Source organism: Haliotis rufescens, unplaced genomic scaffold (assembly GCF_023055435.1).
Source record: "Haliotis rufescens isolate VD_foot unplaced genomic scaffold, xgHalRufe1.0.p SCAF_17, whole genome shotgun sequence".
NCBI classification, from domain to species: Eukaryota; Metazoa; Mollusca; class Gastropoda; order Lepetellida; family Haliotidae; genus Haliotis; species Haliotis rufescens.
This window is the reverse complement of record NW_025963857.1, coordinates 9,872,230-9,888,575: the sequence shown is the minus strand read 5'-3', so window position 1 is coordinate 9,888,575 and position 16,346 is coordinate 9,872,230. Positions and strand designations below refer to the sequence as shown.

The 16,346-nt window shown below is 40.1% G+C and overlaps 1 protein-coding gene across 6 annotated transcripts in view; it reads right to left on the bottom strand.

The window, feature by feature from the left end:
- Nucleotides 1–16,346, bottom strand: part of LOC124116702 (b(0,+)-type amino acid transporter 1-like) — a 133,198-nt gene that overhangs the window by 65,753 nt on the left and 51,099 nt on the right. The window lies entirely within an intron of this gene.

The window sequence follows — 16,346 nt, the reverse complement described above, 5'->3', positions numbered from 1 at the left end:
ATTCCAGCTATATGACGGCGGTCCCAGAGTATTGGAACCTATATATATTGTTAAAACAAGAGCCCCCTTCCTACAAGATGATACAAAATTAGGCAGATTCTAAATCTCCAATAGCGTTCAGCTGATCTATCACCTTCGACTATCAAATGTTCCCTCACATTCCCAATACCATGACAACATTACTGGCTGACAAGGTAATAAATTATATATTCCATCATCAGTTTGACCTACCATTAACAGAATGTCAAATAAAGAGAAAAAAAGTTGGTTTGCCAAACATGCAAAATATAACTTCCATAAGAAATCCCTAAGATGGTGTCAGCACATAGTTTGGGTATCCGTACCTTGAAGGTGTTACTTGCAAGACACCAAGGGGTGAAGGGTGAATGAGTACTGACTTATATAGCAACATGCAGGCACCAATGCAGTAGTTGTCTGAATATACTACATGCCTATGCTCATGTCATTGCGGTATGGTGCGGTATTGTGCGTTGCGTTGCGTTGCGTTGCGTTGCGTTGCGTTGCGTTGCGTTGCGTTGAGTTGAGTTGAGTTGAGTTGAGGTGAGGTGAGGTGAGGTGAGGTGAGGTGAGGTGAGGTTTCACGCCGCTTTTAGCAATATTCCAGCAATATCACGGCAGGGTACACCAGAAATGGGCTTCACACATTGCACACTTTTTGGGAATCGAACCCGTGTCTTTGGCGTGACAAGCGAACGCTTTAACCACTAGGCTATCCGGCTGCCCTTTGAGATGAGGTGAGGTGAGGTGAGGTGAGGTGAGGTGAAATGGACTATAACATCATTGCACTTATATGTCGAAGTGCATGCAAGTGTGACTTCTTGCACTTGTCCGGAAGTTTTTTTAGTTCTTGCCCAATGAGATACGATTCACCAGTTTAGCTCAGACTCCACTCAGACACAGTATACGGAATTAGTCATTCCTTGTTTTATCCTTAAATGCTTAACATCTTTCAGTATGGTGTAGCTCGGCGATCAAACCACCAACCTTCCACTCTCCAGGTAGACACACTATCGACTGCACAATGAAGGTTGCTCCACCTTTCAGGGCATGTACAAGCAGCCCAGCAGGCTAAGGAGCTGCAGCTTAGTGTTGAATATTGTCCAACTGCCAGAAGCTGCTGGCTTGGGTTTGAACTCAAAGATTGACCCTCAACCCCCTTCCACAAATAGACCTTAGTCTATTCCAAATGCTACTGTAGAGTTACGACTAGCCTAAGTCTATGTTAAAGTATAGGACAGTCTTATTACAAAGATGGTTCTGTGAAATGAGGTCCTCATTGTGATTCTTTAAGTCAGTACCATGTTTATGGGTTTAGTCAAGTCGGTTTGTTGTTTGTGTGTTTGTTGTGTAATGCTGTAATCAGCAATATTCCAGCTAGATATATTCCAATCTGTACATAATCAAGTCTAGATCAGACAATCAAGAGTCATATTGTGGGCATCGATCCACAGAATTGGGACTGTCACTGAACCTGACCACCCGACACATTCAGTCACCTCGTACAACAAGCATGGGTTGCTGAGGATCTGTATTCTTACGTGGAATCTCCACTGCTTTGACCAAGCATTAGCTTTCCATAAACATATATCTATAACATATATCGTTTCCACTGGGGTCACATGACCAGCCCCCAATGCATTTTGGTTGGAAATTATGTTTGGACCAGGTTTGGGGATGCAGGGGATATAGGGCATCATCTTTAGATATTTAGTCTGACAAATATGATCTCCATGGCGCCAAAAAGCCCAGCTGGAACAACTTATCATTTGCATTGGAGACTTTTTTACCCAAAACATATGATCAATTCCAGCATGAACTAATGAACTATTTCTTTGTACAGCTGTTACAAAGTTTTTGATGCTATATATTTAAACTTATTAATAAATGTTTTAATCCCAAATGCAACCATTATTTCAGGCTGCAAAACTTCATCAAAGCCCACACTAATTGACATAATAAAAGCCATAACAAATCAGGCCATACAGACAAAGTTGTATGTACAGACTGTTATCATACAGTTGTATCGGCTTAAATGCTGATATTATGATGCTTAATGAGATCTACGAAATGTAAGAATGGCACTTGGCTTCAACACCAGAAATCGGAAAGGAGCCCAGAGAACCTTGTCAGGAAATGGCCACAGTGAAGGCAGGAGGTACAAAAGGTAAGTACACAGTTTCATATGCTGAGTTGAGTTTTGCAACAGAATTAAATATATGTTTGTTTGTTTGTTGTTTAACGCCGCACTCAGCAATAGTCCAGCTATATGCCCAGTCTGCACCAGACAATCCAGTGATTGATATCATGAGCATCAATCCACACAATTGGAATATGATGACATGCATCAATCAAGTCAGCGAGCCTGACCACCCGATCCCGTTAGTTGCCTCTTACTACAAGCATAGTCGCCTTTTACAGCAAGCATGGGTTGCTGAAGACCTATTCTACACCAGATCTTCACGGGTGAATTAAATATATATCAGTATCCTTAACATACATTGAGTAGCATATTACTGCTGAAGGCAGTAGTACAACTATAATAGTGAATGAATAAACAATAATTCAGGAAAATCATGACAATGTGGCTCAAACTGACTCACAGACACTGATGCAACGCAAAAGCAAACGTAGGGGGGTTGATCATCTGATCCTTCCATGACAAAGGGAAGCAACTATAGGCAAAGGTCACCTTAGCAACCACTGTGATAACAATACAATACTCTTTGACATGGAGACATGTCCACACAAGCATGGTAGATCACTGTTTATCCACATGGTGGAAACATCTGTAGGGATGGATTCAGAAGTTGGGGGGATAAAACCTGGAATTGACTTGCAATAATTGACCACATTCCCACTGGACTGACCTGCTCTGTTTGAAGCCTGGGCATGTGGATATGACACGACAGACACAGACACACCTGCAGGGGCAGACATGGAATATTCAGGAATCCTGACCAGTAATAAGGAATACCTAGGGTATCCAGTTTCTGCTGTCCACTGCACTTTTCTGGATTAGTCCCTCTAATATATTCTTCAGAGGCTACTTAATTGGCCTGGAATTGTCCACAGCACTCAGCCAAATATCTGTCAACTAGCTGCAGTCAGCTGCTGCTATTCCAACAAGGTTAGTTCCGACATTTGACCAGGCCCCATTACCCTGTGTATTTGTAAATGATGGACTCTACTCCATGTTGTGGCCCCAATGTCCAGTTTCCTTAGGGCTAAACATTGTACTTAGGGACTGGTCATTTATAAGTGTTAGTGTGTCCATGCATCTGTTCCAGCTGTATCAACAAACAACTTATTTACTGAGCACCATCAAACAATCTATTCATTTTCACTATTAACACACAAAAATTGATGTTTGGGTATTTTCCATAAAACAAACTATTCATTTTTTTCACAACTGCCAAAAAACTAATTATTGTGGGCATATTTCAGAATAAGCAATTCACTCAAAAATCACACACTTTCACACATAGCAAGTCGGGCTGGGATGAACATGGAAGAATTAATTTATTCCAGCCTTATCTTCCCACCATATTTTGATCAATCATTTTGTTAAGGTGAACACCCAGGAGGGTGAAAGGCATACCAATCAGCCTGCATCTCAGCGGGCTAGGCCATGATCATCAGATCGTGTCTATCCACTTCGTACCTTCACCTATCTGTAGCAGTCTCCATGTGAATATTTCATGTTCCTTCCCACCTCCCAGGCTTACTGAAGGACAAATAAGTCAGAGCACTGCTTGGTACTGTCTGGAAGGCTGGAGATCCTTCCCTGACTGATTGGTGGTGTATAATGACATTAAACAACAGCATGGTCGTATATAATATTTACACAGAGTGAATGTATTGACTTCATCAAAACCTGACAAGTTTTGTAACTGGCATGGCTAGATCTGCGACAATTAGTAAGCAAATATGGATGGGTCGCTTTGTCCTGTGCCAACATAGTCTCTTCAACATGACAATAATATCATATAACATATAATGAGTCAGTGCCTCGTCAGGTTAAAGCCAACGGATAAAAACAGCATCTGTTGGGGCCATTTATGGATAAATATGTAAATACAAAATGTAGTGGTAGGATCTACTTTCAGTTTCAATAAACAAACATTGCGTTGTCCTTGGTAATTGGCAATTGAGACAGAATTGGCCATCAGGGATCGAGACAAATTACCAGTACTGGGATAATTGTTATTATTATGAAAATAATAGTCTAAGACAAAAATAATCAGCATCTAACTGGGGTGTAGCTGAGATGTTTTCACAAGCTCGTATAGAAACACTGGTGATATAAACAAAGCAATTAAGCATGATAGGGGCTTGTCATTTTCCATACCTGTGTTTGTACACCTATATGGCTCAGGGTCTTTTCCCAAATTAAAGTTAGATAATGCTGAATTATGTCAAAAGTTTACTTTGTTTCATTCTGTTGCAGAGGACATCTGACTGAATTTCATAGCATTGTGACAATGTAATTGACCACGCAGACCATAATCAAATGTGATGCCTTGTAGACTAGAGTAGCTTCCCTTAGATAAAGGGCAATTACTCTCTATCATGCAATCGACTGTGAACGATGTGAAAGACAATCTCTGATAAAGTGAGTTTTTGTTCTTTAAAAAACTTAAACTAAAAAATAATAAATTTTGCCTATTGAGTAGCTCAGACACTGTCCATTTGGAACTACATTACCTGTTGTCGCTGTCAACTGACTAATCACTGACCGTGTGGCTTAATAAATTCATGTGCACATTCCTGGAAAACTTTGTTCAGGTTCTGTTTGACAGCACAGATACGTATGGCACAGACCAAAAACCTCATAATAATTGGGTCAGATCTGGGGTCAAATGTGGGATCGGAATCCACTACCAGCAGAACTAAGTATAAACTCAGACTAATGGGCCACCTGTGTCCCTCCTCTTGAAAGACCTAGTCTGCTGGCATGTAAATATGACATCTGTCACATTCCTTTGACTTATTTGGAAACAGTTCATACCTCTGCACCATCTGTTAGTCAAATCCATTCTGTCCAAATTACTAGATGCAACAGTCAGTAGTGGGAGTGAATGAGTGAGTATGGTTTTATGCTGCTTTTAGCGATATTCCAGCAAATATCACGGACACCAGAAATCAAACAATAGTTATCATTGTGTATAATACTAAGAATGCTACCTCTACTACATCATAGCCATAAACTCCAGTTTTGGCTGTCATCAAAATACAAAATCTACAAATTTTTAACATACGCACTATTCACTGCCAACTAATGTTAACAGTTTGGAGGTAAACACTATCCTCAGGCATGTGCATGTGCAAGGTGGGACAACTCAACTTTTTCCAATAACTTTCATCGACAAGGTGCAGAAATATTGGGGAGGTGACTTCCTGATGTAATGAAGGTAGAATTATTAGAATTATACATAGTGATGACTATTGTTTGATAATTCCTTTGAAAACCCTTCCTCCATACATCAAAGCCAGTATTTCCCAGAGGGACTGGTAGGACCAAGCATCTAGTTATCCCGGATAGTTGGCAGCAGTGAAGTAGGAATGTAGCATAGACAGAAGTATAATGCCTTAATTAGGATTTGTCATAAAAACTTTCAATTTTGGCATTTAATAACGTCATAGCCAGTTTTAATAATGACATTCTTCATTCCTGATAACGTAACTGTGGCAGTTCTCGCCGCCAGTATAGAACCCCCTATCACTTAGTATTTACGACATTAATAATGCCATTCCTACTTAAGACGTCAACTCACAATCGGTGAAATTAGGTGTTAATTTTGACATCACTTACGGTTCTGAGCTATCCTATGATGTAACTTCTGGAAGTCCCACATGTTTTATCCAAGAACAACGTTGTAGCGACCGACAGTATCAGCCATACATCCAATGATTCCATATGTTTATTTATGATTTGCCTTACCCTCGAAGACGGTGATCCAAAGGTCAACTTACCTTGTATTTTGATCTGTCTGTTCTTTCCACGATTTTGAGTGGCAGTGATGTAGTATCTCAGAGCCCTTATGGGGCACAGAAACCTGTCTGGATAATCCACATTCTTGCTCAAAGACAGGATAGTGTACTATCTATGCCCGAGCACTCCAAATGCTGATGATTGACTTGGGGCAATTAACACTCATTGGGACCTGAACACTGTTGAACTCCAATCTTGTATTTGCATGAGTGATGAAACATGAGTTGCATGTAGTTCTGACACTCTGGCTGCTGTGACCGTAGCTAAGAGAAGTAATTTTTGATGATACAGTAAATAATTCCATTTTGGGAAGGCGAATGGAACCTTAGATTGGTCGATTTAGATCTGGGTGAGTACCTATAGAAAAGTCATTAATAGCCCTCAATCGCGCTGTATTTGAAAGTCTTCTCCTGTCTCAGAGGGAGTAGAAAATCTGCTACTCTAGGTATTGTTATATCCATGTCTAACAGACCTCTTCCTCTTTGCCACTGACAGAATGTTTCCCACCTGTTGTAGATGGCTGTTGAAGAGGGTCTCCACGATCATGCCATGGCTTCTATAGCATCTTCGAGAATCCGGAGGCCTGCAACTTTGCCACAATAATTCCCAGGCCTGAAGGTGAAGGCTCCTGTAAAATATGTCCAATCTTGCAATCCATGTCCTTTCTCTTCCTTAGTACTCTGTCTAGGAGGGACAAAGGATTGTATGCGTAGGCAACCATTCCCTTCCTATTCATGGATAGGGCGTCCTGCTGAAGGGCCAGTGGGTCTTGTACTGGGATGATATATACAGTGAGTCTGTTGCTGAGGCAGGTGACATGTGGGGTATCCCATTTTTGTGGTGACACTTTGAATGTGTCAATATGAAGGGACCATTCTGTGGGGATGATCTTGTTCTTGTGGGAGAAGCAGTGGGCTAAACTGTTCAGCTTGCTCAGAATTAGACAAGCTTCCATCCTGCATGTCAGAGAGTCTGCCAAGGCAAACAATCTTACATAGTCTCCATCATCAAGTGCTTGGTTCTTGTTCCCCACCCCCCCCCCCACACACACTCCAAATGCTGTAGATATGTCACCACTGTAGTGTTGGGCGTGGCAGTCAATACAGATGAGTGAAGAAGCAGATGTTTCCATGCTTTTATTGCTTGAAAGAAAACTCTCATTTCCAGAACATTTATCTGCATCTCTTTGTCTTATAAAGATTGACCATGTCCCCTGCACTGTTACATCATCTAGAGTGGGAAATATGAGAGGGAAGCCTGGCATGACATTTTGGCGTTGTAGTCACCAATGTTGATCTACCAACTGACTAAGTCCAGTAAGAGACTTCTGGTCGTATTCAACCATGCTTGTAGTGGATGTAATTGTACCTCCCTTCTCTCGTGGAGAGATGTAAGAGCCCTTACGCAAAACATCCAGTCATAAGACTTTTTGGCCTGCTCATGTACCTTTAATATCATATCTCATATTCTTTGATATATGTCCTCTGGAGGTGCTGAGATACCTTTGAGAAGCTGGAACCTTGCCCCTATATAGATTATGTCATGACTTGCTTCCAATTCTGACTTTGCAGGGATGAATGAGAATGTAGATGTGCTGTAGGACCAGACTTATTAACCAATCTCATTGTCTGTGAGAGTTCCATAGTTTCTTGATAGATACCATCTGGAATTGGGCAGGGCGTACTATATAGTCTTTATTGGGCACTTTTAGATCAGTGATCGTGTGCATAATTATCAGATGTTTTTCTTCGGGGCCAGAAATGTTGTATGTATCTGTGTATTGCAGACGATCAAGATGACTCCAAACTTAGTACTGATTGTGATATTTTTTATGTTGACATCAGCATACACAATAAAAAGGTGATGCGTTCCTGCCTTGAGCATGGACAGTTGCAATTTGCCTGAGGGTAGGATTTATCTCAAAAGCTAATACGATAAGTTGGCAGTGAAGAGGAAAGACTTTACTGTGTTACTACAGCCAAAACAGGAATTAATGGCCAGGATGTAGCAGGGGTAGGGTATTCAGTTGGTTTGTTTCAAGCTATATGACGGCGGTCTGTATATAATCGAGTCTGAACCAGACAATCCAGTGATTGATATGATAAGCATTGATCCACACAATTGGGATACAATGTCAGCGAGCCTGACAACCTGATCCTGTTAGTTACCTCTTTCAAGTATAGTCACCTCTAACGACAAGCATGGGTTGCTGAAGACCTATTCTAATCCGGGGTATTCAAAGGAATAATGAGCTTGACACATGGTGCCCATGTGGGGAATGGAAACCAGGTCTTCAGGCATGAAGAGTGAACACTTTAACCACTAAGTTGCCCGACGCCCCCAGCTGTAGGAGACCTTGCACGAGACAGAGATGTTTGTTACCAAAAAAAAAGACACAAACCAAAAGGACTGGCAAGCTCTGAAACAGTCTTTTATTAGAGTTAGGATCAGAGATGATTAACTTTTCATGCCAGATGTCATCAACAACTTCACAAAACTATCTTGATTGATAAGTGCGTTTTCGTTTATTTGTCCTCAGCATGTAATTCTGTAAACCTGGATGAGCTGTTCTTGCTCAAAGTCGAGTGCAAAAAATCAATACTTCCTTCACATATTTCACGGAACGTCTGCACTTTGATTTAGAAATGCTGAAGTGGCGCTGAACACTGCTGTGATTGGGCTCACAGAGACAGGAACGATTGGGTAGCTCCTGGTGGGTGATAAAATCGTTCTTGACTCTAGACCAGTCTCAGACTCCAGATTCACCACAGACAGAATCAAGACAGAAATAACTTCTGCACAGTAAGAAAGGAATACACGAGAGAATGAAGGTGCAGAAGTTCACCTTCATTAGTTTATAAAACTTCATGTGGAAAATGTATGAACTACCAATTTATCCACACATTCTCAGAGGCTGATAATTGGCTGCAAATATGTAGCAAGGATTTTCAAAATGCCTTAATTGCCTTTAAAGATATTCCAATTTAGTTCTACATAAACTTTCACTTAATGTAAGAATAACTCTGAATGTAAACTTAAAGAACCTTACAAAAATTACGAATTTGCCCACCACAAGCACTTGGCTTAAAATCCTAAATCCTCGTTAACACAATGTGAGGTGAGGTGAGGTGAAATTGGGTTTAACGTCGCGTCCAAGATTATTGCACTTATATAGCGACTTAACACAATGTACTTTCAATACCGTATTCGATGTAATAAGCGCCCCGCTCTAATAAGCGCCCACGACGATATTTGCTAATATATTGGCTAGTGAACAATCCCAATTAGCACCTCTACCGATTGATCAATGTACACAAGACCTATTTATTCGTGTATAATACGCACTCGTGTGTAATATGCTCCCTCAATTATGGGCAATTAAATTCTGGAAAAATATATCTGTCGTATATAAACATTTCAGGCTGTCAGCGAACCACGAAATTTATCTTTCAACTCTGTTTTTTTCACCAAAATAATATTCTAATAAGAGCCCTATATTTCTAATTTTGAGAGCGCCCTGGGCGCTTATTACGTCGAATACGGTATATGTAAAAAGAACATTGTCTTTAGTATTACAGAGCTAATTTTCAATTAGTTTGTGAAAAAAGAGAGGTACCAAAAGAAGGACAATAGATGGAAGAAAGATGGAATCAGTATAAGGAAAAACATACTTTTTATGCAGAAAACTGCCTACTAGCCATAAAAAAATTCATTCAGAAAATATATTACACTCAAAAGAGTGTCATATCATGAAAGATTAACCATAATGATATGAAAGAATCAGTGTTCTTTAACTTCATTTGAGTAATATATAATGGCTACTGCCACAAACATTGCTCAAATTGATCTTCTGTACTTGAAGGTAAATGGTAAATTGTTAGTTGGTTTGCTGTTTTACGTCCAGTCAGCAATATTCAAGCCCATCATTTAAGCATGTAAACAGTCAAAACAATAGGTTATAATTCTTGTTTCAGGTTATAATGTGATGCACAGAAACTCTGCACATGACTGAATGTGATAACACTACTTATTACTTGCCCGTGAAGAGATCACCCGTTTAATAAACATACAGCTGTATTACACATTGTGTAATACCAAAACGCGTGCTTATGTACTCTCGAAACACATTTCAAGAACAAATATTGAAAGCTCTCAACATCCCTTGGCTTATTCAACAACATTGCTTGTGGAGTTGATAGATCACTGAGAGGAGCTTATGCACGCTCAATGACCCCAGCAACCGTGTTGCTAGGCTCAGGTCACATGGTATTGTTTCGCCGATGGGTCTTGCAACAAAATTCCACAAATTACGTCATCGGGTATTGTGACAGTATTGTAAACTTTGAGGTGCAAGGCCCGTTCCACAAGGTGATCGCAACGACAGTCGTTAGTCTGTTAAAGTATGTGAGTTGCGATAGTCTAAGCCCTACAATAATTTTGTGAATTCTAAAGGTGGACCGTTGTATGGTATTAAATTCATACGTTTCACTTTTGACGTGTTTGAAGTATTATTCTGTTAAACTCAATTGGACTATGCCGTGGATCGTGTAAGTGTAAACCTATCATACTCAACAGTATAATTCTAAAAACGTTATAAATGGCAAGTAATAAATAAAATACTAAACTCGCTCCCGTGTAAAACCAATTTTATGAAACTCATGAAAAGTTGTGGTATCTGACGAGCGAAAGCGAGTCAGATACCACAACTATTCACAAGTTTCATAAAATTGGTATTAAACGGGAGCTTGTTTAGTATTCTATATTTATATGGTCAATTTGATATTTTAATTGTTTTATCTAGTTAACAAATCCCATCTTAAGCTCCATATAGGGGCCTTGCAAGGTTTTGTAAAAAATATGTAATCAATGTCATGCTTCCTTTCGCCAGGTTGGTGGTTTTCATTTTCAAGTTGGTTCATATATGCAACACACTATTTCGAGTGGCTCAGTATCTTAACCAGTACGGTTATTGGGAAGAAGTCATAATCATTACAGTCATTGAACAGTGAAAGACCATATCACTATTAACTGCATTTAAATGTTGGCGGGTGGGTGGTAAAACCTAGTCATAATTCCTATAATCTATTAACTGACTGTGAATTTTGAGACAATCTCAAAATATCTTAGCAACATTTCATTTCATAGTTGCAGGAGCTTCAGATATCAATTTCGGGAATCCAATATGGCTGCTGAAGCAACTATGAAATGAAAATACATGAATCTTAAATGTTGAATCTGCCTTAAAACATTAACTGAAGATTGTCAAATTGTTTTAACATCTCTGCAGACTCAAATCCTCATGCACATCAGGAGAAGTTTCAGCGAAGAAGTTGCAAAAAAAAAGGTTCAACAGACAGAAGACACCCCACAACATAACCTCTACATTCAACCACCTGGTCCAAACCCTCACTTGAATCGGCCATCAAGATATGTGGGTGTATCCTGATATTCAGATATATGACATGGAAATAATTGCATAACAGAAACCAGTGATTGATATTATTAGCTACATTCCAAACTGTCAACCAAGCTTCCAAGCATGACCATCTGATCCCTTGCTTGGGAGTAATTCTAACCAGGAAACCTCATGGGGGCATCACCCAAAAAGAAATAATATCAGTGTGAATGTTTCAAATAAAGTTGAAGACCGGCTCATTGTTTACACGCGTCACGCTAACTGGTACTGCGAACATGGCATTCCGCACGCATCATGTGTCAGGCTGGACCAGTTTGTCAACACAGTTAGTTGTTATGTGAAGCCAGGTTAATTGGACAAAACATCTCCAACTGTCTATGCATACATGTACTATTTATTCAAAGAATTACGCCCTGTCAATGGCCTGATTATTTCTACCAAGTACACACAATGGCATTCAGACATAACACATTTTTACTGGGCTCTTCCAATTATATAAACAAGTCTTTGGATAATTAATGCGTATTAATACGTGACTTAATATTGACTGTGACAACTTGCAAGGAAGACAATACAGCTTCAATTTCCACTTGATGCCACGCCCAGGGAACAAGACGTATGATTCAGCAACAAGGGCTTGGTCCATGCGAGGTATTCGTACACCAAATGGTTCAGGAAGAGTGACCTTCCTTTGCCATATGCCCTATAGTCTCCTATGTCCTTATACTTAGTTGGTGTGTGGCTATTATAAGTGGTGAGTGAGTGAGATGGATTTCACACCGCTTTGAAAGTATTTCAGTTATATCACTGCGTGTCAGCTTGATGTGGGATGATGGCGTGGAGTGATGTAGGTCTTAGATGTTTACCACTTGAGTCAAACTAACGAGCATGGGGATGGTCCTGGGATTTGAACCCACAATCATACATCTGTTTGTGAGATGTTTAAAGGACGCAACTCTGTAATTGACTGAGCCACCTTTACCCCATATGACCAAGGAGTGAGTGAGTGAGTTGGGTTTAACGCCGCTTTTAACAGTATTCCAGTTATATCGCGGCGTGTCAGCTTCATGTGGGAGGAAAGCCTGAAGTGATGCAGGTCTCAGACATTTACCACTTCGGTGAAACCCACGAGCACGGGTATAGTGCTGACAAACCTAGAAACATAATCGGGGTGAACCGGGATTCGAACTCACAAACATAGGTTTCTGGCGTGCCCAAGGGACGCAATTCTGCACAGCGAATTGGGCGCCTTAGACGACTGGGCTACCTGTGCCCCCCATATGACCAAGGAAGTAGTTCAGTCATATAACTCTATCAAATTCCTACTTATAGAATTTTACCTCATATGATCAAAACTCACATTTGGAGATTGTATACACCACCATGCTTCTTTTAAGGAGTTTGACTTTTGTGAAATACACCAGAAGTCCACAGACCAGTATCTGACAATGCACACTCGATAACACAGATTTAATGACCAAGGATATAATCAAATAAATGATTTATCGTATGAATCTATAAATATCTATGGCCTGAACGTTAAGAACAAGATACAGCCTGACCACCTCTCCCCAGGACCATGATTCATGTCCAGGATCTGCTCTAATATGCAAGATGTATTCTGCACCATAACTACTGTCTTAACAAGGACCAACAGCTCTGGCAATAGATCACTGAGCCCAGGCACGTACACACATTCTCATCACCAGTCTCATGCTGTCAAATTAGTATAAAATATTTCTACAGACCCCTGCTAGTGGCTAATGAATTAAGTCTGCCATGTAGGCACTGAAAAGAACATCCGAAACTACCCAGGCAAGTCTATATTTCTTCAAAGGAAGTGGTTCTCTTGGCTCCTTTCAATTACATACCGTAGAAGCTGTAGTTAGAGACCTTGGCACTTAGAAAATTGACAAATGGGGTTGCTTATTAATATAGTACACAACAGGTTAAATTTGTATTCAAAGATTGAGTGGTCGTGAACAAACTTAGTTCCAACCACGATGAAACTAAAACTTTTTTTCAATAAAAAATTTGAGGAAATGATACAAGCCATTTAGTCCTGCACTATGAATGTGGAACATCTATTTTTAAGTGTGTTTTTTTTACTAAAAGTCTTGGCAAGTCACACTATGAAAACAGCAGAAGAGGAAAGTTTCTTTCGAAATTTTTTAAATTGTATTTTAAAGACATGTTTTCATTGACTAAGTGTCAGTCTATAACCCATTCTGCAATGCTGTATTCTGTACACAAGAAAATATGGACTGTCATGTAAAGTAGAGGGCACTTATGGAGATTACTTACAGATTGCCAAACATTGCTATGAAATGGATGGGGGAGGGGGGTTGAGGTGAGAGGATCTCCCCCCCCCCAAAAAAAAATCTTCCTTACCAGTGTCCCTCTGTGTCAGATCCCCATGGCTTTGATACTTCGTGATTTAATTAGGTTGGTAAGCACCACTACTTATTCACAATCTCTATCTCATTAATATCAGATCTTTCGCTCTTAAACGATACGTCTCTGGGGAAAACCTGGGAACACCTCAACAGGAGGTTGAGTCACGTGACTCAATGAGCCAATGAATACATGGCTGCTTGTACTCGTCAGGACTAATGCCGATTCATAGTGCTAGCCCTCTGAGATACCATGCTGCAGTTTAACATGGACACCCGAAAACTGACTCTTTGTCTTTGTTTTAGCCCCTTAATGCTGAGTGCAGGCAAGGTAACAACAAATCTTTGAAATTTACAAATTACAATGCAATATAGAATATTCTAGATGATTATTATTATATTAGCAGCGTAATTTGCAAATTTACTTGCTGTTTCTTGAACCTTGTGACATAACGGCCAACTTCCTTCTTGTTCTGCAGATGCCTTAGTTGGAATGTTGCAGTCTGTGTGTTTAAGTGCGGTCTTTTCCATGTTTTTGGCAGCGTGCTCTCAGATATATGATTTCTTAGTTTTTAGTATTAACGTTCTCATTGTTTTCTGTTGCCGATTCCTTGTGTATTGTAGTCAAAAGACAGTTTTTTGTCACAGTCTGTCAGTTTTCATTGGTAGGTGTGTGTTTGGGAGGCCTGGATGAAAATAGCAGTTAAACTAGCTCCACTATCAGAAGCTGTGCACCAAGACCAGGTGGGTCATGTTACACCAACAGCATGGATGGTCCTGATAGCCAATTGCTCTGGAATGGGAGGAACTTCAGATGCACTAAATAAAGGCATCAGGTCTCCCCCACGGCTACTTGTGGTTTAGGTCAGCAGAGGTCACTGTGTGAGATATGGGTCAGGAGGTGGGTCAGTTGGTCAGGACTCGGGAACTGTGTTGATGAGTGAGTTGGGGTTAGAACTTAGCATTATTCCAGACATGCACTAAATCATTGAATCAAGACACTGAACACATGTGAATTAATTCAATAAATGAAGAAAATGGACACGTTTAAATAAATTCCCTCCCTCACTCACTCTAAAACTAGCACACATATTTTTAGAAAATGTACTTTTTTTTCCATATATTATACAATTGTATAAAATACTTTTCCAGATATCTCTGTTCAAATGTGTTTGTTTTTTTGTTCCCCGATTAGTGGTATCCAAATGCAAAATGCAGCTTTCCAGATATTCTCAACTCCCTGGGGAGTATACAACCCATGCTGCCTACAGGCGCTAGAAGGTTTGTTACATCCAACTCACAAATCAGATACCCATTCCCTGCTGGATGAATAGAGGCACATTTGGACTAAGTCACTTGCCCAGGTTGACATCACACGTTTTGACACTTGTGTTTGGCCTTAGGATGTATGAAGGTATTGGTGTTTCCACAATCTGGTCAACTACCAACAGATGAAAGGGTTCCTAGGAGCGCACAGGGTGAATGTACTGTACACTAAACTAGGGGTAGTGACAACACTGTAAAGACCTGTAAACATTGTTGGTCAATTGGCTGAATAACAGCCTGGTCACCACATGAACATCTGGCACTTGCAAGCCTAAGGGATTTCGACCGCTCGCCCACTCCTTTGAACCAACTGTGGACAATCGCGAAGAGGCACAATAACAACTTTATTTTGCTTTCTTGATACAATTGATCGTTTAGCAATGTGATTACCTAAACTTAATGACTGCACTGAAGGTCACCTGGTTATTCAGTTATTCAGCTATATTTGTCAACAAAAACTTCCTACATCAAAGGGGGCATGGGTGGCCCAGTTGTCTAAGGCGCCCCGATTCCCTGTGCAGAGTTGCGTCCCTTGGGCACGCCAGAAATCCATGATTGTGGGTTCGAATCCCGGTTTGCCCTGATTATGTTTCCAGGTTTGTCAGCACCTTACCCGTGCTCATGGTATCACTGAAGTGGTAAAGGTCCAAAGCCTGCATCACTTCGGGCTTTCCTCTCACATTAAGCTGACACACCGTGATATAACTGGAATACTGTTAAAAGCGGTGTTAAACCCAACTCACTCATTCACTCATGTACAAAGACGTCTTTAAACTGAAAGTTAGAAAAAAGTAAAGTATATTTTAAAACAATTTGGATGAAAATCTCATAATTTGTGGTGTTTTATATACTACTCAAAAGAAGTCATAGATTACCATGTTATTTCATTTGACTACAGTTCAACTGTCCTGCCATGACAGATTAACTATTAGTCATATGACAAAATCGGGTAATCTTTAATTTCTTTTTGAGTAGCATATATCCCTGTGTTAAAATACTCTCTTGCACAAACCCCGCTAGGAGGTCTACGATGTGAAGGTTATATTAAGGAGTTGGTATTTCTTCATAGTTTGTTTTACAATAACAGACCCTCCATCAATATTACCACCAGTCAATATCTTTGAATATTAATCAATGAGGCATATTGAACCAGTAGATATTTGCTCTGCAGGAATATTTGATCGATCTGAATTGAATA